Source organism: Alosa pseudoharengus, unplaced genomic scaffold (assembly GCF_046254945.1).
Source record: "Alosa pseudoharengus isolate Yale_2024_CS ecotype anadromous, Long Island Sound unplaced genomic scaffold, YU_APseudo_1.1 YU_APseudo_1.1_scf_23, whole genome shotgun sequence".
Lineage (NCBI taxonomy): Eukaryota > Metazoa > Chordata > Actinopteri > Clupeiformes > Clupeidae > Alosa > Alosa pseudoharengus.
The window spans coordinates 32,870,405-32,888,667 of record NW_027468685.1 but is presented as its reverse complement, the minus strand read 5'-3'; the positions used below and the strand labels follow the sequence as shown (position 1 = coordinate 32,888,667).

At 39.7% G+C, this 18,263-nt stretch overlaps 1 long non-coding RNA gene across 1 annotated transcript; it reads right to left on the bottom strand.

Moving 5' to 3' along the window:
* Positions 1–14,653: 14,653 nt before the first annotated feature.
* LOC143140281 (uncharacterized) lies at positions 14,654–16,155 on the bottom strand. The gene is made up of 3 exons (XR_012990616.1): positions 15,784–16,155; positions 15,060–15,169; positions 14,654–14,722 (listed from the first exon to the last, which is right to left on the bottom strand). It is a non-coding gene; the product is annotated as an uncharacterized LOC143140281 (long non-coding RNA).
* Between the last annotated feature and the right edge of the window lie 2,108 nt (positions 16,156–18,263).

Below are 18,263 nucleotides of genomic sequence, written 5' to 3'. Positions count from 1 at the left end.
AGTATCTTAGTCTTAGTCAGTTTTAGTCAACACATTTTAGTCTTTTTTTTATAACAAATTATTTCTGATTGCCATTTGAGTCAAATAGTGTTTCACACATCTCAATTTTCCAACAATATTGTGTGTCCACAGGGCTACTCGTCTGTTATAATTACTCATTCTGATTATGTTTACATGCACAGGTAAGTCGAGCTACAGTTATAGCTCGGCTGGGATTTGACCATAGACAGTAAAAGATTTGACTGGACCACTGTCATATTCGTAGACCAGTGTTTCTCAAAGTGTGGTCCGGGGATCACTGGTGGTCCGCAAGCTATCCCAAGTGGTCCGCGAGCAGACGTGGTAAAATATAATATAGATGAGTTGTTTGCAATATTGAACCAACTTGTATGTAAAAACAGTTCTGCAACACTGTCTATGTAAGATATGCCAGTTTAAATCATACAGTATGAATCCACACAATAAGCAAAGTGCAAAGACAATAAGCAAGGTGGTTCAGTGAGTAAGTGTAGACTAATTATAGGCTACTGTTGAAGTAGGTCTAATCTTTTTTTTTTTAGCTAGGGTTAGTTGTAGACTAGCCTAGACGAAATTAACACTATCTGCACAAAAGAGGTTCATTTGCATGCAAGCATTTGATAGTCAGTATGCATTTTGGATAACCAATAGTCCAATGGGGAGTTTCCATAGGGCATTTTATAAAACGCATGAGCATGTCTTGCCAAATAATAGTCTCCCATATTTTCATTCTATATTGATCTACTGTCGCACACAGCTTCACAAGACCTGGTGCTAGGGCTCAGTTGTGTTTCTAAGTCATATCAAGTGAGCTAGAGGGCTGAAACGTGGTCAGTTCAGAGATGCTTGTAATCCGACAGAAAGAAAAATCTATATTCTAGCCTTTGTAACTCTGTGTCAGTACATCACACAGTTATTCTGATTGTTTCCAAAGAAACTACAGTGTCTCTGCCTGACTACAGTGTCCAAAGAGGTCAAGCATTGGATAAGCCCAACTAGGTGGCCTCTGAAGCAGGCGCTGTGCAATTTCAGGCAAAAATTTGAAATTGGTATTGAGAATGAGGCTAGCTGACATGTCAAAAATGTGGCAATATTTATGAGGCAACACTGTTATGAGGTGGTAAAAAGCTGATTTACACTAGTTATTGCTTTCATGTGGCTGTTGAAATTTATATCACTGTCAATTAATACACCTAGATATCTAACAGTATACTTTGCTTTCAACCCTTTTGTGTCAAGGAGTGTGGCAACCCAAAGTCTTTCCTCCATTTTACCAAATATAATTACTTCCGTCTTGTCTTTGTTCAGCTGAAGAAAATTTTGAGACATCCATTTGTTGATTTGTTCAATACACTGACAACAAGATTCTAGGGAACCATAGTCATTTGGCGACAGAGCTGTACCGTTTTTTTCAAGTGTTTTGTAGTCTATCAAGCTGAACTCTGACATCAAGTTAAGTTTCCCTCTATTTGTAGCTGGAAATTCCTAATGTTGAATTAGTAATTGAGCAGATATGTTGACTCTGATTTTGTCAATTTTACCTTTGAAAAAGATGACTAGTTGAGAGAGAAGTTCAGGCGTTAATTTTGAGGGAGGGTTTGTTAACTTATCAACAGCTGAAAATAGAAAATAGTGTTATTTTAACTTCTACTGATGAAGTTGGAAAAGAAAGTCTATCTTGCTTTGCATTTTTCAGAGTTATACTCTATAAGCGGAGCATCTCTTTATTGATCTCAATGCGGATCTGAAGTTTGTATTTATGCCATTTTCTTTCGGTCTTCCTACACTCTCTTTTTAGGAGTTTAACCGCTGGATTTTGCTTCCATGGTGCTTTGTTTGTCCTTAACTTTCTTGAATTGTAATGGAGCAATGTCATCATCCATAATGATTGCCATTTTTGTGTTAAAAGTCATCCAATTAGTCGTCTACCATCTGACAGTAGACTTGACGTCTGTGAAAGTGTTTGCTCAAAGAGAGCACTTGTGTTAATTTATGATTCTCCTTTTTTGTCATCATAGAAATGTTCTGAGTGTGTGGGAACATAGACACATTATTAAAGAACACACAGAAATGATCGGGAAAGGCCAGGTCTTTAACAGTTGTAGAGACATTGAGACCCTTTGTGATAACAAAGTCGAGGGTATGGCTAAGAGAGTGTGTTGGCCCCCTGTACATTAATTCTTTGGCATAATTGTTTTCAGGATTATCCACATGTAAGTTTAGATCCTCTGATATAATAAGGCATATCACCTAGCTCTTCAAGAAAGACTTTAGCTGACTGTATTGAAGACATGTAAATAGTCACTAATAAAATCTGAGGAGAAGACTTAATGTGTGCACACACAGGTATTCAAATGATGTAAAGTCACCGATGATGACTAGTTAGAAGGGTTGGAGTGTGTTTTCTGATTTATTTATTTATTGGTGATGGTATGAACACATTGCATGTTTTTACAGGCTTGCTCATATTTCCCAAGGCTTGTGCATTGTTTCTGAGATACTATTAAATGTTGCTAAATGACTCATTACATCATACTTAAATACACTATTCACCATATTCACACGGCAGCCATCTTTCTATGACGTCATGCTCAGGGTGGGAATCCTCTGGGGAAGTCCAAACAAATAGCTCAAAAACTGTCAGCTGTCCGGTGTTTGTGATTAGCCCAATTATGGCAAGATGGTCCAAAAACGTAACCTATCTACCAGCCTTGACATGCCAAGAAATCGAAACATGGACAGATGAACAGGTCAGCACCTCTAAATGAATTAAGAAAAAAGGATAGGCTACAGCAACTGGATTGAACGTTAAATCCACGATGTTAAAGGTAAAACGATATGGCTAACTTAATACCACTTTATTTACTTAACACTTTGTGTGTGGTCTGAGCAACAGGCTTTGCATAAATACTTAGCCATGAACTAGTTTTAAATATATTTTCTTTTCTTTTTTTTTCAGGTTGAATTGATCAGCAGATTCAACAAACCAGCTGTGCCTGTGAAGCACGTCTTGGGCACTGCTCACACCTTGTTGGCCTCCTGTATACTCTTGCTCATTACTCTAAATTAGGATAGAAATCAGTCCCCCTAACCAAATGTAAGACCTCCTTACCCCAAACTTGGCACATCCCTTCTTGAGAATTAGGCCCAAACCTGTCACTCTTAAAAATTAACAAGGTCAAATCCAACAAGACCTACAGTTGTCACAGTTGAGTAAAAAAAGATTATGGCCATGGCCTACTCGAAATCAAATGCCCAAACCAAGAGAGTCAAACTGCTCATACCTGAGAAGAACAGTGGATAGAACCTTCTCCTTCAAGCATGGCCATGAATATCACTCACAAGTCATTTGACAGATGGCTCTTACAGGAGCACAATGGTTTAATTTTTTTTTGTAATGTGCCAGGAGGATTACTATCTGGAGAGAGTGCACTTTGATGCTGTCTTATTAAGTGGCCACAGCCCCATTGTTATGTACATACACTTTATCATTAAAAATGTATTTCTTCATCTGTAGCTACTGTGTTCACCTTATTGATGTCCATGTTGTAAGCTAATGTAGCATCAACATTTTTAAAGCCAAAGTTTAAATGCATTACAAGTAAAATAACTACATTGTGTTGCTTTAGAATCTATTCATTTTATTTAATTTCCAGTTAAGAATGTGAAATGTCATGACTGACATAACTCCATGCCTAAAAAACATGCCCTCTGCCGTTGGCTGAAGGGACAAGAACAATGATCTGTGTCTCATAGTCCTATAAAAAATATATAAGTATAGAATAGAAGAAAATAGAAAATCGACGCCTTTTATTTTTACTGTACAATACAGAGATCAGCACAATGTTAATGCAAAAGGAAAATAAATTACTGTATGAGTTTTTTTGTGTCCAAAGTATTGCTAATACTGTAGAAAGTACTATAGTAACAACACTGTAGAAAAAGACTTCATGTTTGATAATTATTCACCCGAAATCCAGTGTAGAATGTCAAGAACTTTGAATCATTTTTGCTTCAAACTGAAACAGGATGCCTTGAGGATGGTATTCTCCTGCGTAAGGCCGGCAATCTCCTTCCGTGCTGCTTCTAGCTACTCTTCCAGTGACCGAGAGTTCAGCATAGTCATGGTCAGAGTGCGGTGCTGGCTTAACAACTTGGTCTGCACTATAGGAGACAATGACAAATCAAAAACGTTCAGTTCCAACTGCATGTGTATCACGTAAGTTGTATAGTATACCATGTAACCTACTACAGTGAATTTGTTTCATTAATGGAGATTACATGTTATACCCTGCTGCTACACATAGCCTATGTCTTATGCAGCAGCTGTGTGATATTTTGCCAAATGGACATAGGAAATATACTTTATAAGTGTCTTACCCAGTGTCAACTCCAGCCAGGTCTAAGCTTACACTGGCATCTTCTGTCTCTCCAGCAGGTTCATTGCTGTGTATGTAATAATAAAACATTAGTTCTTGCACAACTGAATAAATCAACTCTTTGTGACAGACCTAGGCTAAACATGACATTAGGAGACGTGTGAAACAATTTTCACTAACTGACCTCTCTCCCTCTAATTCGCATTGGTCTTTTTATGAGTCGTTTTTGTCCAAGCGAACAGGACACTTCCTGGCAGGAGGCACGTTTTTCCAGCCTCATCATGGTGCACAAAACACTGCTCAGTGAAATGTTTGGCACAAACTTTTGTGTTGGACGTAACGTTAATATCCACGAACAACAAACAGCCTGCCCGTTAGCTGCAGTTAGCCTACATACAGTGACCAGGGCTTTCCCTGAAGTCAGCAAAAGACAAGCTTACTGCTTGAGACGTGGCATTTCTATCAAGGCATCATCGTAACGTTACCATACATAAACAAAACGACATCATGTTTGCATTTGATCTAACAAGTAGCATGATAACGTTACACAGTGGCTACAGAGAATGTCTAATAAGGGGAGAACCGAATTCACTCTCGGAACTCTTCGGGTGTGGTACTGCATCTAGGGGCGCTCAAGGGCGAGTCCAGAATGAATGGAGGTCTATGGAGCTGTACCCCTCAAAATCCACTTTTCTCGGGATATAATTTTTTTTCAAGTAATTTGAATATTGTATTCGAAAGGGGAGGCAAAGACAATACACTTGGTTGAGTATTATATTTTTTTAAAAGTCACTTAATTGTTCTAAAAAGCCTTTCAAACGTGCCAATGACGTCATTCATTAGCATGATCATAGCATAGCATAGCATCAATGCTAGCGTGTTATGGGCAACAACGACCCAACCTGTAAGAAAACGAAAGGACATGACTCCCGGATTATTTCACTTTTGATTGAAAATCCATATCCATTTTGCGAAAAATAAAATAAAATCTGAGGGTTTCAGTTGTTAAATAGGTGAAAACAACAAATGTAGCAATGTAGCTCCATAGGACCCCATGTATTTTGGACTCGCCCGCGATCGCCATCTAGGTGAACTCTGGTGAACTGCAGCCAAATTCGGTTTGTATGGGATTAATAGAGAGTGGGGAGGCTCTCCTTAGAAGGGCTCTGGTGGCTATCTTTATAACTAACATTAGCCTGAGGTTAAGCTAACCGGTTGGCTAGCTAGATAATTATGCTCTTACCTGGAAAAATGTACCGATGTCTCTTCTAATTTTTGAAATCCACTCTCTCCTCAATCTGGTGTCTGTCAGGAACCGGTGGAACGAACGTGTTTTGTCTTTTTCCCGTCTTTTGTAGTAGGAATTACACCCAGGCACACAGCAGACATATTCGTAACTGATACCAGAGCCCTTATTAGACATTCTCTGCTGATACAAACAACCGTACAGAACTCGAACTTCCCACCCTGAGCATGACGTCAAAACAAGATGGCCGCCGTGTGAATATGGTTCACTCAATTCTATGGTCTATGCACTATGAATCCAAACTAGGGCTGCACAATTAATCGAATTTTAATCACGATCACGATTTTGGCTTCCCACGATCAAATTTGCGTGATCGAGCGATATTTCAAATGCGTGCTCTACCCATAGAACCAACCTGGCAACCCATAGAACGCTCCGCAAAACAAATAAAGCGCTCCTTAGACCTGTCTGACCATGTGCCTGCATGCAGCCTACCAATGTCAGCTGTTCCCTGCACTGCTCAGCCTGATGCACTGCGGACTAGTGACATTATGTTAACTATTAGTAGGCTAGTTAGACTACAATAAACGACGATCAAAAATCAAATGTGTGGCACAGCAGAAGGCCAAGAGCTTGTCCCACGAAGCGGATCATCCATTGTTCGAAAAATATTTCGGATTTCAGGCAAGTTAAGTTAACCAAAAATATAAGCAAGGCAGGGCTCTCAACTCATACCGTGAAACACATCACATGACGTAAACCACACATGCCTTTTTTATCACGTTAACTTTTAGTCCTTGTTTGCTTCCTCTGATAGCCTATACTGTAATAAGAGTTGAGCTAACGACGGGATCCGTGAACAATGCATATGCGTTTCAAGGAACAGCCTACTCAAAACGAGTGAACAATAATGAAAATGTAGCCTACACGTCAGTGTTTTACATATCAACGAATGACTAAACCAGGGGTGTCCAAACTGTGGCCAGCCATGCACTTTAATCCGGCCCGCCGAGCATTTATTAGTTTATCATAGGCCGCTCGCTATTTTTTTCCAGCGATAGACGACGTTGTGGTTAACTTTAGGCTACTGCAAACTGCTTTACACTCTTCTTAGAGAACGTTTACAATGTCAATGTCAAAACAGCTGTCACATCGAGATACATAGAACCTCCATTGCAGCAGATCTAACTACGTTATGCTAGTCCATTTAAATGGGGGACGCATTTGAGCGTGGGAGAGAGGGCGATGGCAACAGTAGTTCCCATTACTGACCATTTATAAACTGTGAGAGGGCACAGCCATAGGCACAGTACTAGCCATAGGCTATATTTGAGTGGAGCTGGCAAAGAGTCTTAAAGTGACAGTGCACCATTTATAAATGAATTAAACAGCATCAAATTAACAATATTTCTTAAGAAATTAATTTTCTACAACAAAATTATTTTGTCATTTAAATAATACAAAACATTATTATTATTATTATTATTATTATTTGTGTGTGGCCCGCCGGCCAATTTTCAAAACCCAATGTGGCCCTTCAGTCAAAAAGTTTGGACACCCCTGTACTAACGATTACAGTAAACTTATGAACACGAAGCAGAGCTTAAGTGGCTAATGAGGAGCGTTGGGAGGATTCCCGGTGGGCGTTTTCCCAAATATTAACAAAGTAGCACGCACAAAACATTTGTTTGGAAGTTGTTTGGAAGTTTGGAAGTCGCAGTCAAATCTATAATTGTAGTAATTTAGGGGAGTAAATGTGAGGGGAAGAATTTGGGTGAGCCAGATAGCAAGTCCAATATGTTTAGGGAAAAAATATTTTTGTCACTAAAATTAATTAATAATCGTGATAAATAATCGTGATCTCAATATTGATCAAAATAATCGTGATTATCATTTTGGTCATAATCGTGCAGCCCTAATCCAAACATGAAAATTCTTAAATAATAGCTTCTGCAAAGTTACTGCAAGGACTTTGTTTATTTTGTAAAACCTTAAGTGACAAGCACAAGATGCAATAGTGCTGGGAGCTTTTCTCTTGTAACATTCTCTATGCATTTGTAATGGTGACGCTCAGTGTCGTAATGTAACGGAGTAGGCTACAAATACTTCGTTACTGTACTTAAGTAGAAATTTCACGTATCTGTACTTTACTTCGCTATTTAAATTTATGTCAACTTTCACTTTTACTCCACTACATTTCCTAGATAAAATGTATACTTTTACTCCGTTATATTTCCACTAAGCATCTTCGTTACTCGTTACTAAAACATAAAATTAGAAGAACAGCAATAAGGAAGCGTTTGGCGAATCACTGTTAGATTGCATTACGCACGCTCCGCACGCTGCGCGCTCTATTTCAGCGCTGTTTGTTGCTAAAGGAGGAGGACGCACAACTGAAACCGCCATGAGCACGAGCAACTACTGGAGGACCTCCTGTAATCATACAGGACCACCCCGACGATAGCGGTGAACTCGGCGAACAGGGTAGTGGTGAAGATAACGTCATACACCCGTGGCCGTATTTGCAAGAAATGTTTCTGTACATTGGCAGCTTCTGTGAAGCTGAACACTCCGCTACCTGCCTCAGCGGCCTGTGAAAGGCTATTTAGCATCGCAGGACTTGTCTTCGGTCCAAGAAGAGTAACCCCACTAACACAAAACGTTAAGGGAACGTTCGGGAACGTTAGTGTATGGTTCCCTAAAGGGTAGTTCAAACCAAACCAAAAACTAACGGTTAGGGAACGTTACCTAAGGGTTCCTTAACGTTCCTAAACATTAAGGGAACCAACCAACCAAAACGTTCTCCTATGGTTGCACAGTACCTTCACACAACGTTCCCGTTTGGTTGTTATTGGTTGTTTTTGGTTGTTCTGAGTGCTGTTTTGACATGTTTATTTTAACCAGCTCCGTTTAAGTTTTTGAAGTAGGCCTAGCATATACAAGGTTTGCAGTCACTTGATATTCACTAAAAACGATTGGCCTTATGTAATCAAATTAAGATAAGGAGTAAGAGAATATATTTATTTTTAGGCTCAATATAAAAGTCCAACCGTTACACCCCCACGCCAGTAGGGGGAAGACAACGCCTGGTCTGCATTCAGAACCGATTGCAGTTTCACGTTGAATTAAACAAACAATAATACTTCGGTAAATAAAATATAAAATATTTTTATAATAGTTTTCTGCTATCACTAGAATACATTCAGAACATGTTTCATTTGTTCCTGTAGCCTACCATTACCATTTTACATTCACACATTTTACATTATTTGCATTCGAGGCTTCTGATTAGGTGGCAATGACGTCAATGGTAATGCGTCTCTATTCATTCCAATTCCATGCCGTGTTAAATGTGTTATATAGCATTGTGTGATTGATTGCGCCTCTATCAGCTTTAGAAACTGGAGACAATAACAGCTATAGTCGATACTAACACAAGCTCCATTTCCGTTTTTGAAGTAACATACAAAATGTTTGCAGTCACTTGATTTAGATCCACTCAAATGATTGGTCTTATAAAATCTAAGTAAGGTAAACATCATATCAAGATAATATTTATTTTAGGCTAATATCAATTTTACTAAATAAAAAATATATACTTTTGTGCTTTTTTTACGTATTAGGTGAACTTTAAACAAAAATCTATCAATAGAACACTTTTCACAACTAAGAAAATTCACTTCTTTCATTTCACAATTCACTTCAGTTCAATCAGACAGGCTCTCCCTTACACGTAGGCCTACCCCCACGCCAGTAGGGGGAAGACAGCGCCTCTGCTTTCAGGTGATCGATTGAAGTCTTGTCCTGACTTCCGTAAACGGGCTCTGTTTGAATTCCGTGATTCTTGAACACCGCTGGAAGAAGTCTTGGAATGGATTACACTCGTCTTGAATTCGATCTCACGAAAGTAAGTGAAATATGTTACAGTTTCATGATGTAGGCCTAGTGGTTGTAATGCAAGGGTTTGAGGTTTAACCTTAAGCCCTTTCACTTGTAGGGCTTTGTTATATTCCGATTCTGCCAAGTTTGTAATTTACCAGAGCACATTGCTCGTTCGTCTTTGTTTGAGCTGTTCTCAACGTGTTATGTTTTGCAGCATTGTATGTTTTGTGTCATCGTGTTAACCTGCTCACGTTGATGTTACAAATAATAGCACTAGGCTACCGTTTCTTTTAATTAGTTTTAGTGTACAGTCAGTCCTTTTAGGCAAGTCACTCGGCAGCAGTGGTGTAGGCTAGTGGATATAGGCCTACTGTATGTAGCTGGATCTAGGCTACTGTGATGTAGGCTAGTTAGCTGTAGTGGGTAGGCTATACTGTGATCAACCCCAAATGTATCCTAGTCTATTTTAAGTGGGTATACTGAGATGGTGATGCTTTTTAAGTTGGTATAACCTACTGAACAGTCCTGCATATGTAGGCCACACTAGAGCCATAGAGATGGCTATAGATAATGTATAGGCTACACTGTCGGCGGCCATTTTGTAACGGTTGATCGGATAGACGATTCAAGTGAATAGACCTCTGAATTTTGCCTTCAAAAAGCTGAGATCCGGTAGCCTATCTTGCAATTTTTGCTATGGGGAGAGAATTATTGCACTCTCCCGGGGACGAAGAAGTCTGAAATGCAGACATGTTGCTCAACACACGTTTGTCCTCTGCCTTCGAGTGGTAGGCTAACTGTGATCTTCAACAGGCCTACGTTAAGACAGCAACTTAGATTTTTGCTACCCCAGACCTAACTTGCAATGTAACTTGTCATAGGTAGTTAGGTTAAATTAACACCCTGATCTCCTTATAGGCAAAGATGGCAGTTTTGGTTCCTTTTTGTAGGCGAACTTCAGAGGTCTGTTGGGAAGCATACAGGAAGGGACGGAATGTGTGTAGTAGGCTATACACAGCTGCCATACTGGCTTTACAAACAAAGCCCATGCATTTCTATGGATGCTGTGTCTCCCCATTAGAAATTATCTGGGCTACAATACAAAAATCAAGTCAAAAGCTGGGCCAAATATCCAGTCAAGAAAATCTGGTTGTGTACAGATGACTGATTGCTGCAATACTATCAATAATAGTTTTCTCTATATGGAAATACTGCTTTGCTCTACTACTGGCTCACAAAAACTTTGTTCTCTTAACGTAGATTCATACACTAAAGCTATGGAAAAATGTCAGCGGCTGATGGACACTTCTAGCATTGAAGCGGAAGAAGATGCGAGCGTCCACAAAAGGCAGTGCATGGTCACTTGATGGTAAGACCTCTTAAATACAGACTACATTATTTGCACAAGTCAAATATTCTTTTTGCAATCAGTGCAGATTGTATGGTCTTTTGTTTCAGATGAATCCGTTCCGCAAGCAAGAAAGCATTCCAGGATGGTGCGTGTGCCTGGAAGCCCTGTCTGTAAGTTAACATTTATACATGTATTATTTAAGAAAACCAGTTGAGTCATATTTCCTACCATGGAACTACTGACATTCATGTTTATTAACCTAGTGCATATCATGTTACTGTTCTGATGTATTTGTCTCTTCCTGCCTTTTATTAGGTCAGCAGATGTCACTGCCTCCACCACCTGCATGTGAGTTTTTCTTTTTAGCGATTGTTTAATGTAACAGCATAGGTTTATCTTTTGCAAATGTCATGTGCAAGAAACCTACCATAAATTAACTGACCAATATTCATATTTACTTTCTTTTTAGATGAGTCAACACCACACAGGCAACCAGCTCATTGCCCAGAGCTGGATGGGTCTATTATAACGCCTGCCACTTCATCTTGGGACCCAGTTGAAGGTACAGTGTCTTTGAATTTTCCATTTCCAAGTAAATACAATTTCATGACAAGGAACTTGAGACTAAGTAACTTTTTTTTTGTTGTAAACAGCACAAGTGACTCATCACACAGAGGGAGGTGGCTTGGCCATGGAGACGGAAATAAGAGGTAAGAACACTCACTTAATTTGTTCACATATGCAGGTATATAATGTATTTAACAACTAAAACTAACACCATCCATTTTCCATAGCAATAAGGACCACCATTACCGCATGGCACAGCGAATGGACGCATTTGAGGAGAAGATGGATGAGCTGCTCATGCTCATAAGGAGCTCCCAGTCACCTCCCTCTGCTCCAGTCGATGACATATTGCTGTCGTCCTGCTCGACAGTCACTGAGCTGCAGGAGAGGAGGAACAAAATGCCCTCCCTCCAGGACTTGTACTCTGGGACCTAAGCGGGCAGAGACCATCACCAAAGACTCCACATATCCTGCACACACACTCTTTAATTTCCTCCCCTCTGGCAGGCGCTACAGATCCCTGCACACAAAAACAACCAGACACAAGAACAACTCTTTTCCCACTGCCGTCACTCTCCTGAACTGCAGATAAGTGGGGTCATCCACCGTTTACCTGCCCATTACATACTTTATCATTCCAATTTGTGTCTTGCACACTACATTTGCACTATTACTTTGCACTCTACATCACACTCCATGTGTACTTATATTGGTATTATGTCTTATTTGTATAGTTGTTTTGTATATTGTGTTGGTATCTGCCACAATGTATATTGTTGTCTCTATTGTACAGTATGTCTGTCTATTTGTTGAATGTATAGAGCACCTACCAAAGTCAAATGCCTTATGTTAATATACTTAGCTAACACTAAGTCTAATTTATATATATTGTTAGGCCTTTTATATTGTTTTTTTTTGTCTTTTGATCATTTTATATTAAAGTTATAAGTTCCATCGATTTTGCCTGTTCATTCTTTCCTGCTCATAATGCATTCCTGCTCATGCTGTTTAAAGTAATAATACAATTGGTATGCAAAGGTTGCAATGTTAGGGCAAGGTTCCCTAAAGGTTGCAATATTTAGGTAAGGGAACGTTCCTAAAGTTTGCAACGGTTAGGGAACGTTAGGGGAACGTTCAGGGAACGTTTTATATAACCAAGAACCAACGTTTCCGGAACATTCAGCAAACTTTCCATGGGAACCAAAACTTACTCAAAAACTAACCTTCGGGGAACTTTTGGGAACCAAAAACTAACGTTTCCGAAACTAAAAACTATGGTTCCCAGAACGTTTTGGAAACCATAAATTGTTAGCTGGGAAGACTTAATCAGGCCCGGGGTGGGTAATCGGGAGAATTCACGGTGGGCCGCTTCACTTTTGGGCCGGTCAAGGAAAAAAATATTGACATTGGTCACGTCTATCTTTTCTTAAAGTAGGACACTTTCCGCATTCTGTGCATGACACCAATGCAATGACTCTGCATGGGTTGTAGCCTACGTGAGGGAGTTCTCCCCTCCCAAAAAGAATTGGTTGGGTCCATAGCCCGTTTTGTCCAAAAAGTTTTCTCAGATACGGATAGCCGAGCCGGCCCTACAGTAGACACAAGCGTCAGGAAGGATGGATGGTAGAAAGAGGCCAGGTGAGACTGAGCAGCAGATCAACCAGTCGACCACTGAAAATGATGAGCCCGAAATTAGTGATGAGGAGGCCATGACTACAGGGACAAGTAGAGAGGATAAATTAAAGTTATTTAATGTAAGAAAGAGCAATTACCCTACATGATAAACCTATATGCCTTGTTTGCTCAGAAGAGGGTGTAGTAGGCTAAATCACCAAACAACAATATAGCCTACCCATGCAAAAAACATGTAGCCTAAACATTAGTTCAGTATGCCTCTTTGTGGAAGCGTGGGATAGGCTACATTTCAAAGGCTTTCTTTCTGTTTTTGTTAACTTGTGGAATAGTGGAATATTTTTTTTTTACTTCTCAGTTGAAGTGAATTATTACATAACCTTTACACATTTGTTTAACCATGGTACTAATAAAAACTACAGGATAGTAAGAGCTGAAATGTTGCTTACATTTATCCAATTTCCACCACTATGGAAAACGTGGGCCGGTCTTGGGCCTGAAACTCCCGGGCACTGAATTCTGGCAACTTTGAAAACCAGCTTCTTTTGAAGATGAACAGACACCTTTTTCAGTTTCAACTAATGACTGGCATATTAGTAGCTGCTGGACATAGGTGGCATGTGTGTGTGTGTGTGTGAGAGTAAGATGGTGAGTAAGCCCTAGAAAAGCTCATACCACATGACCAAAATGTTCAGGTCATTTTTATTTAAAGAAATAAGTTATTTATTTTTCATTTTTACCCGAAGTTCATACAAAAGTGACATTTCTGTTTCTGTTTTTTTCTTTGATGTCAGCTCTAAAAATATGCTGTTTGTTCTTTGAACTTAAGAGAATTGTGCCTGAAAAGTCCTAGAAAAGAATGTGATTTTGATTTGATTTTGATTTGATGAGTGAGATTAAGAAGATATGGTGCAACATAGACTGAGTAGTGGCCCAGCAGCTATTGATAACCTACCAGGGAATTTGGCTTTAGTTTCAGTTCAGTTCAAATGCCTTGTTAGGTTAGTTTAAAGGGGTGGTTCAGGATTTTGGACATAGGACCTCATTTCCAAGTTACCAAGTGTGATATTACATTAATACACAGGATTAGGTGTTATAATCCCTTGTGCCAAGATCCAAGATAACAACACAAGTTGGAGACCGTTTTCAACACGTTTCATCCAGTCCTTCTAGTTGCAGAGTTTGCAGGTGCTAGGCTGGCGCGAGTCAACAGTATGTGTAAGCCTGCCACTAAAAACAGTCTTACCCACTCCATAGTACACCGAGGCAAATAAATATAACGCCTGAATAGACGAGAACTGGATGAAACGTGTTAAAAACGGTCTCCACTGATAAATATCACACTTGCTAACTTGGAAATTAGGTCCTATGTCCAAAATCCTGAACCACCCATTTAAGCTGCTGGACCAGTATTTGCTTTATGTTGTACTCAATTTTCTCATTGTTTTTCATTCTAATAGCATGCGTTGACCTCGAAACAACAGGCCATGGGTCGCTTAATGCCACAGTTACGCTTTAACTGTCATGTCAATAGAAAACATACTTACTTACATCCCATGTCTTTAGAAAAGTGGCATAATCCTCATGGAGGTAGAAAGGAAGGCCACGGAGCGCCACAGCACGTCGGATATTTACATCTGAGGATCCCTGCATGAGAAAACATGGAGTCAAGCCAGTTAATAACTACAAAATGCAATTCAATAGGATTACCTTTCTTTGATAGTACAGCTTCTGAAACCAAAGCATTCTTTTTATCTTAAGTCCATGGAGGAGTTGTAATCTACAAGACCTCTGCTTTCAAAGGGGGTCAAGCACTTGAATATAAGTCAAAGTATGTGGAAACAGGGCCATTATTAGTAGGCGGTGTGCAATTTCGAGCAAAAACTCAAAATAGGGGGGTAAGTGTAAAGATTTAAAACACATTTGGTCAGAACCACACATGAAATGAATCTATTCCAAGTATTTGTACAAAAGAAATGCTTACCTGAGATTCCAACATGATTGCAGGCCACCACCGAACCAATAGGCTATGTCTGCGGGGAAGAACGTCTGATTCCTTCTCAATGCCAATGTTGTTTGCATCAACTTCTGAATCTGTGAATTGAAGGACGAATACACATTTGAACATACTGACAATCCACCATCTCATGATGTCGCTTTAAATGCCACTTTAAATGCATCCTTAAATGGCCGAGAACAGTTTGCACATTAAATGGTTGTTTTCACCTACACAGCTGACATGCGAATAATACACATTCTGACTGAGCATGAACTGTGTGTGACCGTGTCAAATGAATTTAGGCTACTGACTTAAATGTGCAGACAGTCAGTAACATGACAGTGGACTAACGTTAATGGAGGAAACATTGCTAACATGCTGTAAACGATAATGTTGCAGGACCTGTGCCCTGTTATCAAGCAGTGCACCACAAAGCTTGCACTTCCAAGCTATTGTGTTAAAAAGTGCTAACGGGGGTTAATTAGTTCATATTTTTAGTACTCACATTGGCAAATTGAGTTAGATCGCTGGCTGATCCAGCAAGTGCTGGCATACAGCAGCCAAATTCTTAGCCGCTAGTGCTAGCTAGTTCTAACTGGATAAAGTTACGTCACATAGCCTAAGACAATATTTTCAAACATTCGGGTTTTTAAACAATATGATAAAGGACGTGCTTTAGGGTCAACATGCACCTCACTTTTCCACTTACGTTTAATTGCGGTTTTTCTCTCTTCTCGTCGTCTCCTCTCTCGTTGTCTATTTTCACTGCTCTTGTTCTCGTCTCTTGTCATCTGCTGGTCGACCGTTGCCGGCGTCGCTTGTCACTCGGCGTTGGCTAGTTGGTGCTGTACACAAGGTCCACGTATGGCAGAAGATCCGCCTACAAATTTGCTACAATTTTCGTGGGGAAGTTTCCCACGCTTTCTATTTTTTCAAATGACTTAAAGCGGACGAGTGCTGTCAACTTAAAAGTTCAAATTTGTTCAAGTAACACAGACGATTAGAGTACTATTAACTTTTTTTCATTTTTGAGTGTTTACAAATCAAAAACATTGTTTTACTTGTACTGTTCGGTTTTACAGTGTTGACCACCTATCATGCAAGTTAATATTTTTTTTCCTTCTGCATAAACACAATGTTACGGAGCCCACCGGGTAACATGGGGGAAAAAAACATGGGTTAAAAAAAAGTAATGGGGGAAAAAAACATGAAGAAGAAAAAAAAAACGATGCACTTTTGCGGGATCTCATTGCGGGATCTCGCAAAGTTTTGCGAGATCTCGCAAAACTTTTTTTCTACTTTTGGAACTTGCTGGGCTTCCTACTTGACCCCAATAGGCCCACAAACCACTACCGCCAGATGGCAATCATATCATGATACTATGATTGCTCTATCACTGTTGCGTTTTGTGGGTTTTCTGGACACATTACATAGGCCTATGACACGGGAGGGAGAGGGAGACACCTGCGTGCAGACACGCACACTTACAGGCGCGTAGCAAGCGTGGGGGATGTGGGTGTTATAACGTACACAGTTTTGCTGGAACACAATTCTATCCCCCACACTTTTTGTCAGATTAAATTGAAAGTAAAATATGGAAATAAACGCTCCCGTAAAGAGTTGGAACCGTATCTATAACGCACACACAGAGACACAAATAGGTCTGTTGATTTGATTGAACGGTCATCCAGCCAATCACATCAAGTTAGGTTAAGAACCAGAGCCGCTCTGATCAAATTCAAAGTGTACGTCTTTCAAGGCTATGCTGCTGCTTGGGTCTGCATTGTAACGTCTGCAGTGAGCAGATTTCAGATAGAATTGAAATCATAATTGTTACGCATTATGCTAATTTAGTAAACCAAAATTCACTGTCTGACTGACAGTTTTTGTCACAATGCAGGGAGCAGTGAAAGCGGGGTGCATGCACCAAGGCACCTGTTTCTGCAGGAAAACCTTTGGCTACTGTTCTCAGAGCATTATGCTTTCTCTGCCTATGATCTGCAGCTTTTCTCAAACTATGGGCCTCCTCAACAATTAACCTACTACTGCTCCACGTAGCCGTGAAATTAAGTTATGCCCGGTGCTTCACACGTCTGCTCATTTGCAGCATACTTATTCATTTGGTGTCATCAACTATATAGACATAGCCCAGTCAGCACACATACAGTACGTCTCCAAGACGCTTGGAAAGGAACAGCTTAATTACATCGCGTTCCATTTAGAACGTCTTATTTGATCTGATCTTACAAACGGCGGCGTCAAGACACATTTGAGTTCTACATCGGAGATAGAACGCTTATGATCGCTCATGCAATGTGTGCGTCCCTGCAGCAAGTGAAACTGGAGGTAACGTGGGCTAGAAGCAACAATAGTTTAAACAACAACGTGGCTTCCTGTAACTATCAATGGAAAAATGCATAGAAACTGCTAATCATAATCTTTAAATTGACATTAATTAAGCATATGCAACACAATTAATATATATTCCCTTTGCATATGTTTGGGTAGACTTCAAACGTTTTTGAATGAGCTTACAGTTCTGTGTCCTTTACATTTATTTAATAGGTATTAGTGATACCTCGAAATTAGGCTGCTGTCTGTTAGGCAATTTATTGTAGCCTTCTGTGTGTGCGTGTCTGCACGCAGGTGTCTCCCTCTCCCTCCCGTGTCATAGGCCTATGTAATGTGTCCAGAAAACCCACAACACACAGCGATAGTAATAATATTATTTACACTTACATAAAGAGCATGTTTTACATAAATATGTATATTAATATGAACGCAAGATACTTGTTTTGATGTTTTGATATGAATGTGTTTTTAATATGAACATGATTTAATGTTAGCATTTATTGTACCTGCATGCATGCGGAGTATTGTGTATAATGTCAGTGAAAGTGATTTTTCTCCCATATAATAATATCTAAATTTACTTATTGGAAAATATAAAATGAGGAGAATATCTATATTGTTTTTCCCTGTTGCTTTCTTTGCATGTTCATCAGCCAGTTTGTTTTCCTCCACTTCTATATGGGCTGGTACCCATAAGAATGTTACCCTCCTTCCTGACGCTTGCAGCCCATTTGCTAGCTGCAAAATTTCAATTAGGATATCTTCCCTTGATTCAGACTGAGAGTTCTGGATACTTATCAGTCCTGAACTAGAATCGTAGGCAATCACTGCTGCTTG